This window comes from Gorilla gorilla, chromosome X, assembly GCF_029281585.2.
Source record: "Gorilla gorilla gorilla isolate KB3781 chromosome X, NHGRI_mGorGor1-v2.1_pri, whole genome shotgun sequence".
Taxonomy (NCBI): Eukaryota; Metazoa; Chordata; class Mammalia; order Primates; family Hominidae; genus Gorilla; species Gorilla gorilla.
Window position 1 is genome coordinate 91,554,669 of NC_073247.2, and position 9,306 is coordinate 91,563,974.

The following is a 9,306-nucleotide window of genomic DNA, read 5'->3' on the forward strand; positions in this document are numbered from 1 at the left end:
TAGCGGGTGCCTGTAGTCCCAGCTACTCAGGAGGCTGAGGCAGGAGAATGGCCTGAACCCGGGAGGCGAAGCTTGCAGTGAGCCGAGATTGTGCCACTGCACTCCAGCCTGGGTGACAGAGCGAGACTCCATCTCAAAAAAAAAAAAAAAAAAAAAAAGAACTCACCTAGGAGTTGCAGTGTTTGTGGCCTAGATTGCCTTTCAACTTTAAGACCAAAGCACTTGAGCTTATAGTGATAAGGCCTGCCAAAACTCATGTTCTGAGTGCTGGAATAGGTAAATCCTCTCTGGCTGTTATCACTAATCATTAGAAAATTGCAAATCAAAACTGCAATGAAATATTATCTTGCCTCAGGGCTGTTATTATTAAAAAAGACAAAGAGTGACAGATTCTAGCTAGGATGCAGAGAAAAAGGATCTCTTACAGACTGTTGCTTAGAATGTAAATTAGTACAGCCACTGTGATAAATAGTATGAAGAGTTTTCAAACAACTAGAAATGAAATGACCATACAATCCAGTAATCTCACTATTGGATATTTATACAAATAAGAACAAGTCAATTTATACAATTTATACAAATAAGAACAAGTCAATAAACCCACAATATGTTTATTGCAGCAGTATTCATAATAGCAAAGATAAAGAATTAACCTAAGTTTTCACCAACAGATGAATAGATAAAAAGGAGATGGTATATTTACTTACTTACATAAGATTGAATCACACAGAAGAATCAAATAATGTCATTTGCACCAACATGGATGAAACTGGAGGTCATTATGTTATGTGAAATTAACCAAGCACAGAAAGACGAACTTTGCATGTTTTCACTCAGACACAGGAACTAAAAAAGTGCATCTCGTGGAAGTGGAGAGTAGAATGATGGGTACATGAGGCTGGGAAGTGTGGGGAGGAAATGAATAGAAGTTGGTTAATGGGTACAAAAATACAGTTGGATAGAAGAAATGATTCAATGTTCAGTAGCAAAGTAGGGTGATTATAGTTAACAACGATGTATTATATATTTCAAAATAGTTAGAACACAAAACTCTAAATGTTCCTGACACATAGAGATAATAAATACCTGAAGGGATGAATACCCTAAATGCCCCAGCTTGACTATTCACATTCTATACATTTGTTAAATGGTATTATTTCATGTATTCCATAAATATGTACAAATATTATGTATCATTGTTCTGTTTAATCTCTCTGGTATGGTCTGAAGTTTTAATTCTCTCTGAAATTTGTATGTTGAACCTCTAACCCCAGAGGTGATGGTATTAGGAGATGGATCCTTGTGGAGGTGATTAAGTTTTGACAGCAGATTCCTTATTAATGGGATTAGGATCTTTATAAACGAAGCCCAAGGGAGCTAATTTCTGCCTTTTACCATGTGAAGACACAGTGAAAACGTGCTATGGAAAAGTAGGCTTTTATTAGTCACCAAATCTGCCAGTGTCTTGGACTTCCCCACATCCTAAACTGTGAGAAATATTCTTCTGTTTTATACAAGCCTGTCAATATATGTTTTGTTATAGCAGCCTGAACAGACTAAGAAAATGTGATGGTTAATACTGAGTGTCAACTTGATTGGATGGAAGCATGCAAAGTATTGTTCCTGGGTGTGTCTGTGAGGGTGTTGCCAAAAGAAATTAAAATTTAATTCAGTGATCTGAGAAAGACAGTCTCACCATTAATCTGGGTGGGTACTATCTAATCAGCTGCCAGTGCAGCTAGAATATAAAGCAGGCAGAAAAAGGTGAAAAGGCTAGGCTGGCCTAGCCTTCCAGCATACATCTTTCTCCCTTGCTGGATGCTTCCTACCCTCTAACGTTGGATTCCAAGTTTTTCAGTTTGGGGACTTGGACTGGCACTCCTTTCTCCTCAGCTTGCAGATGGCCTATTTTAGGATGGCCTATTTTAGGACCTTGTGATTGTGTGAGTTAATAAATTTCGCCTCATATATATGTTAATGAACTTCATATATATATATAATAGTTGATAAACTCCCCTTCATATATTATATATATAAGTTGATAAACTCCCCTTCATATATTATATATACAGAATATATGTATATGTATATGTATATGTATATGTATATGTATATGTATATGTATATGTATATGTATATGTATATGTATTCTGTCGGTTCTGTTCCTCTAGAGAACCTGGACTAATATAGATTTTGGTACCAGTAATGGTTCTAGAGGAACAGAATATTAAAAATGGAGTCCTTTCATTGGTTTTGAAGTTTCTGGAGTAGGCTGCTTAATATGATTAGACCCAAAAATGCTAAGGACTCTACTTCTAATCGTATGGAGAATACTGAGGTTCCTTGGCATGAATTGTTTAGAGACTTATGCAAAATAAATGCATTTGACACTCTTGATTCAATCCTTTGGAGAGGCAAATAGTTTAGTGCCACTATACATAATATCTTTGACCATATGTGGAGAACAAAGGAACAAAATGAATCTGGTTGGTTGTTCCTGAGTTCAATGGACAAAATGATGAGAGACAATGATGAACTCAGGGACTCTAACTCCCAGCTTCAGAAGAAGATACTGAACCTCAAATCTGCTAAGATTGCCCTGAGTGAGAGTCTTATCTCCTAAAGAGAAGAAGCTGAAATTGTGGAAAAACAGACACAAATTCTTTTCACGCGAGTGGCTGACATGCAATCAAAGGTGCATGCACAGACTCGCCAGGTGTCTACTGTTAAAGTGAGGGCATTGACTGGAAAAGAATGGGACCCTGCAACTTGGAATGGGGATGTGTGGGAGGACTCTGATGAAGCTGGGGACACTGAGTTTGTAAACTCTGATTAACTTTTTTTTGCCAGAAGAAACAGCATCCCCATCCCCAGTAGTGGCAACATCCACTCCGCAACCTATGCTACCATCAGCCTTTCCACCTTTGTCTGAGGAGATAAACCCTGTGCTGCCTGAGACAACAGTGATGGCCTCCCCTGAGGCAGTTACCAGGCAAAATGATGTTGATTCTCCTCAGAAGCCACCCCCTACACCCATGTTTGCTTCTAGACCTATAACTAGACTAAAGCCCCGGAGAGCCCCTAGAGGTGAGATTGAGAGTGTGACCCATGAGGAGATGTGCCATACTCAAAAAGAACTGCTTGATTTTTCTAATTTATAAACAGAAACCTGGAGAACAGGCATGGGAATGGATATTAAGGGTGTGGGATAATGGTGGAAGGAAAATAGAGTTGGATCAGACTGAATTTGTTGATTTAGGCCCACTAACTAGGGACTCTTTTTTTAATGTTGCAACTCAGGGAGTTAAAAAAAAAAGGTTTTAGTAGTTTATTTGCTTGGTTAGCTGAAATATGGATTAAAAGATGGCCCACTGTGAGCGAGCTGAAAATGCCTGATCTCCCTTGGTTTAATGTAGAGGAAGGGATCCAAAGGCTTAAAAAGATTGGGATGGTGGAGTGGATTAGTCACTTTAGACCTACTCCTCTCAGTGTGGAAGGTCCAGAACATATACTCTTGACCAATATCTTGTTAAATAGATATGTGAAGGCAGCACCTGCATCTTTGAAGAGCCCTTTAACTGCTCTTCTCTTTATGTCAGATCTAACCGTGGGAACCACATTCTCTCAACTACAAAATTTAAATACAATGGGAATATTTGGGTCCTCATGTGACAGGAGCCAAGTGGCAGCACTCAACCATCAAAGGCAAGGTGGGCATAGCTATTGTAAGGGACAGCAGAGGCAAAATGGCAATCAGCACAATCTGACTCGTGTAGAGCTCTGGAATTGACTAATTAGTCACGGTCTTCCTAGAAGTGAAATTGATAGGAAGCCTACTGCATTTCTACTTAATTTATATAAGGAAAAAACTTTTAGGTCTAATGGGCAGAATACTAATTTGAATTATAAAAACAGAGAATCATGGTCCCTCAATCAATTTCCAGAATTGAGCCAGTTTACAGACACTGAACCCCTTGAATGAAGGGGAAGCTGTGTCCCCTTGAGGAAAGACCTCATTACACTGCTGGCAATTTATGCTGTTAATCTTTCTCCCATCCTTCCCTGAGAAGACTGCAGGCCTTTTACCAGGGTAACTGTGCAATGGGGAAAAAAAGGATCAGACATTTTGGGGACTACAGGACACTGGCTCTGAACTGCCATTGATTCCAGGGAGCCCAAAACATCATTGTGGTCCTCCAGTTAAAGTGGAAGCTTATGGAGGTCAGGTAATTAATGAAGTTTTAGCTTAGGTCTAACTTACATTGGGTCCAGTGTGTACTAGGGCTCATCTTGTGAACATTTCCCCAGTGCCAGAATGCAAAATTGTCATAGATATACTTAGCATCTGGCGGATTCCCCACATTGGCTCACTGACTGGTAGGGTGAGGGAAATTATAGTGGGAAAGGCCAAATGGAAGCCATTAGAGCAGCCTCCACCTAGAAAAATAGTAATTCAAAAACAATATTGCATCCCTGGAGCTATTACAGAGATTAGTGCCACCATTGAGGACTTGAAAGAAACAGGGGTGGTGATTCTTACCACATCCCCATTCAAATCAAGCATTTGGCCTTTGCAGAAGACAGATGGATCTTGGAGAATGACAGTGAATTATCATAAGCTTAACCAAGTGGTGACTCCAATTGCAGCTGCTGTACCAGATGTGGTTTCATTGCTTGAGCAAATTAACACATCTCCTGGTACCTGGTATGTGGCCATTGACTTGGCAAATGTCTTTTTCTCCATTCCTGTCTATAAAGCCCACCAGAAGCAATTTGCCTTCAGCTGGCAAGGCCAGCAATATACTTTTACTTTCCTACCTCAGGGGTATATCAACTCTCCGGGTGTGTGACATAATCTTATTCGGAGAGACCTTGATCACATTTTGCTTCCACAAGATATCACACTGGTTTACTACATTTACGACATTATGCTTATTGGATCCAGTGAGCAAGAAGTAGCAAACACACTGGATGTACTGGTAAGACATGTGCATGCAAGAGGATGGCAAAAAGGCAGGGACCTTTCACCTCAGTAAAATTTCTAAGGGCCCGGTGGTGTAAGGTGAAGGATAAGTTGGTGCATTTGGCCCCTTCTACAACCAAGAAAGAGGCACAATGCCTAGCGGGTCTGTTTGGATTTTGGAGACAACACATTCCTCATTTGGGTGTGTTATTCTGGCCCATTTATTGAGTGACCTGAAAGGTTGCTAGTTTTGAGTGGAGTCCAGAGAATCCACAGGAGAAGTCTCCGCAACAGGTTCAAGCTGCTGTGCAAGCTGCTCTGCCATTTGGGCTATATGACCCAGCAGATCCAATGGTGTTTGAGGTGTCAGTGGCAGATAGGGATGCTGTTTGGAGCCCTTGGCAGGCCCCCTAGGTGAATCACAGTGGAGGCCTCTAGGATTTTGGAGAAAGGCCCTGACATCATCTGCACATAACTACTCTCCTTTTGAGAAACAGTTCTTGGCCTGTTACTGGGGTTTGGTGGAAACTGATGGTTTTACTATGGGTCATCAAACCACCATGCAACCTGAACTGCCTACAATGAATTGGGTGCTTCCTGACCAAACTAGCCATAAAGTGGGTTGGGTACAGCAGCATTCCATCATCAAATAAAAGTGGCATATATGTGACTGGGCTTGCTCAGGTGCTGAAGGCACAAGTAGCTTACATGAGGAGGTGACTCAAATGCTCATGTTCTCCACTCCTGCCACTCTGCCTTCTCTCCCCCAGCCTGCCAGAGTGGCCTCATGGGGAGTTCCCTATGATCAGTTGACAGAGGAAGAGAAGACTAGGGCCTGCTTCACAGATGGTCCTGCAGGATATGCAGGCACCACCCGAAAGTGGACAGCTGCAGTACTACAGCCACTTTCTAGGACATCCCTGAAGGAGAGTGGTGAAGGGAAATCTTCCCAGTAGGCAGAACTTTGAGCAGTGCATCCGGTAGAAGATATGGCCAGATGTACAATTATATACTGATTCATAGGCTGTAGCCAATGGTTTGGATGCATGATCAGGGACTTGGAAGAAGCATGATTGGAAAATTGGTGACAAATAAATTTGGAGAAAAGATATGTGGATAGACCTCTGTGAGTGGTCAAAAACTGAAGATACTTGTATCCCATGTGAGTTCTCACCAATGGGTGGCCTCAGTAGAGGAGGATTTTAATAATCAAGTGGATAGGATGACTCATTCTGTGGACACCGCTCAGCCTCTTTCCCCAGCCCCTGATGTCATTGCCCAATGGGCTCATGAACAAAGTGGCCATGGTGGCAAGGATGGAGGTTATGCATGGGCTCAGCAAGATGGACTTCCACTCACCAAGGCTGACCTGGCTACAGCTGCTGCTCAGTGTCCAATTTGCCAGCAGCAGAGACCAACACTGAGACCTCAATGTTGAACAATTCCTCAGGGTGATCAGCTACCTACCGGGTGGCAGGTTGATTATATTGGACCTCTTTCATCATGGAAAGGGCAGAGATTTTTCCTCACTGGAATAGACAGTCACTCTAGATATGAGTTTGCTTATCCTACACACAATGCATCTTCCAAGATTACCATTCATGGACTCACAGGATCCCTTACCCACCGTCATGGTATTCCACACAGCATTGCGTCTGACTAAGGCACTCACTTTACAGCTAAAGAAGTGTGGCAGTGGGCTCATGCTCATGGAATTCACTGGTTACCATGTTCCCCATCATCCTGAAACAGCCGGATTGATAAAACTGTGGAATGGCCTTTTGAAGTCACAATTGCAATGCCAACTAGGTGACAATACTTTGCATGTTGTGGCAAGTTCTCCAGAAGGCCATATATGTTCTGAATCAGCATCCAGTATACGGTACTGTTTCTCCCATAGCCAGGACTCATGGATCCAGGAATCATAGGGTGGAAGTGGAAGTGGTACCACTCACCATAACACCTACTGATCCACTAGCAAAATTTTTGCTTCCTGTTCCCGTGACATTAGGGTCTGCTGGTCTAAAGGTCTTAGTTCCAGAGAAAAGAACGCTGACACCAGGAGACACAACAACAATTCCATTAAACAGGAAGTTAAGAATTCCACTAGAACACTTTGGGCTCCTCTCACTTTTAAATCAACAGGCTAAAAAGGGAGTTACACTATTGGCTGGGGTGACTCGGATTATCAAGATGAAATCAGTCTACTACTCCACAATGGAGGTAAAGAAGACTATGCATGCAATACAGGAGATTCATTAGGGTGTCTCTTAGTATTACCATACTCTGTGATTAAGATCAATGGGAAAGTACAACAGCCCAATCCAGGCAGGACTACAAATGGCCCAGACCCTTCAGGAATGAAGGCTTGGGTCACCCCATCAAGAAAAAAACCACAACCTGCTGAGGTGTTTGCTAAAGGAAAAGGGAGTACAGAATGGGTAGTAGAAGAAAGTAGTCAGCAATACCAGCTATGATCACGTGACTAGTTACAGAAATGAGGGCTGTAATTTTCCTCCTTCTTTTGTTAAAAACAAATTTGTGCATGTATACACTTGTATTAAGAATATATCCTCATTTTATATTCTTTTTCCTTTATTATATCACATAAGATTTATTGACTTCATCAGCATTTGAATATTGTTAACTTTATGTAATAGCATTTGGGTTAGGGATTGGTGCATTTCTAGTTGTACGAAGCATAGTTGTATTATGTTAGGCATCCTTTTGACCTTATTATTATCTTTATTTGAAGGTTATATATGATCTCAGGAGATGTGTATGGGTTCAAGTTGACAAGGGGTGGACTTGTGATGGTCAATACTGAGTGCCAACTTGATTGCATTGAAGGATGCAAAGTATTGATCCTGGCTGTGTCTGTGAGGATGTTGCCAAAGGAGATTAACATTTGTGCCTGTGGGCTGAGAAAGGCAGACCCACCCTTTATCTGGGTGGGCACCATCTAATCAGCTGCCAGCACACCTAGAATATAAAGTAGGCCAGAAAACGTGAAGAGGCTAGACTGGCCTAGCCTCCCAGCCTACATATTTCTCCCATGCTGGATGCTTCCTGCCCTTGAATATCAAACTCCAAGTTCTTCTGTTTTGGAACTCGGACTGGCTCTCCTTGCTCCTCAGCTTGCAGACAGCCTATTGTGGGACCTTGTGATCATGTGAGTTAATACTTAATAAACTTTTCATATATATCTGTCTATCCTGTTAGTTCTGTCCTGCTAGAGAACCCTGACTAATACAGACAGTGTCCTAATATTTTGGAATTTTCCAGCTATCTTTCAGTTATTGATTTCTACTTTACTTATATTTTGTCTGGAAATAGGTATTGTGTGACTTACTCTATTTTAAATTTATTAAAGTGTGTTTTATTCCCCAGAATGCAGTCTATCTTGGTAAATGTTCCACCGGAGCTTTAAAAGACTGTTGTGTTCTTGCTGTTGTTGTGTGAACCAGTCTATAGATGTACATTATATCCCATTGATTAATGCTGCTGTTGAGGTCAAATACATTCTTACTAATTTTCTGCCTGCTTTAGCTGTCCTTTACTGATAAAGACGTTTAAAAATCTCTACATATAATAGCAGATTCATCCATTTATTCGTACAAGTTCTATCGGTTTTTGCCTCACACATTATGATGTTCTGTTTTTAGGCACATTCACAATGAGGATTGTTATGTCTTTTTGGAGAAGTCACCTTTTATCCTATATAGTACCTCACTTTATCACTGATAGCATTCTTTGCTCTGAAGCCTGCTCTCTCTGAAATTAATATAGCCTTTTTCATTTTCTTTTGATAGTGTTAGAATGCTATGTATTTTTTCCATTTACTTTTAATCAATATGTGTATTTATATTTTGATTAGACTTTTGTAGACAATATATAGTTGGGTCTGATAATCTCTGTTTTTTAATTGATACATTTAGGCCACTGATATTCAAAATGATTATTGATATACTTGGATTAATATCTAACATGTCTACTATTATTTTCTATTTGTTACTCATGTTTTTTGTTACTATTATTGTCTTTCCCCTTTTTGCCTTTTGTGTTTTTAATTAAGTATTTTGTATAATTTCATTTTCTTTGTGTCTTAGCATATCAGTTAAAATGATTTTTTTAACTTTTTATATTGGTTGTTCTAGGGTTTGAAAGATAAACTTACTACTAATTTAAATTCACTTTTATTTTTATTTTATTTTATTTGAGATGGAGTCTCTCTCTTGTCCCCCAGGCTGCAGTGCAGTGGCACAGTCTCGGCTCACTGCAACCTCCGTCTCCTGGGTTAAAGAGACTCTCCTACCTCAGCCTCCTGAGTAGCTGGGATTTAC

The 9,306-nt window shown here is 40.6% G+C and overlaps 1 pseudogene; it reads left to right on the plus strand.

Annotated features, from left to right (window-relative positions):
• Positions 1-2,966: 2,966 nt before the first annotated feature.
• Positions 2,967-7,473, plus strand: LOC129529822 (uncharacterized; annotated as a pseudogene).
• The last annotated feature ends 1,833 nt before the right edge of the window (positions 7,474-9,306 follow it).